The 215-nt window shown below is 53.5% G+C and overlaps 1 long non-coding RNA gene across 1 annotated transcript in view; it reads right to left on the bottom strand.

Moving 5' to 3' along the window:
• Nucleotides 1-215, bottom strand: part of LOC119581814 — a 24,175-nt gene that overhangs the window by 1,512 nt on the left and 22,448 nt on the right. The window lies entirely within an intron of this gene.

The raw sequence follows: 215 nt of genomic DNA on the forward strand, positions 1-215 counted from the left end.
CGCTTCCGTTATGTCGCGTCCAAATCCGGAATGACTAAAGGCGTCAGGATGTCGTGGATCACTGTGCATTTGCAGTGACCACGCCTTCAGTCATATGTGCACGCGCCGCTCACTCTTGCTCTCCCGCAGGATTTCCCTTGTCATAGAATTCCTTCGGGCCTTCTGCGTCCATAGACAACAGATTTATCTCCCGAGGGTGAGGATGCCCTACACTC

This window comes from Penaeus monodon, chromosome 15, assembly GCF_015228065.2.
Source record: "Penaeus monodon isolate SGIC_2016 chromosome 15, NSTDA_Pmon_1, whole genome shotgun sequence".
In the NCBI taxonomy this organism is placed as follows: domain Eukaryota; kingdom Metazoa; phylum Arthropoda; class Malacostraca; order Decapoda; family Penaeidae; genus Penaeus; species Penaeus monodon.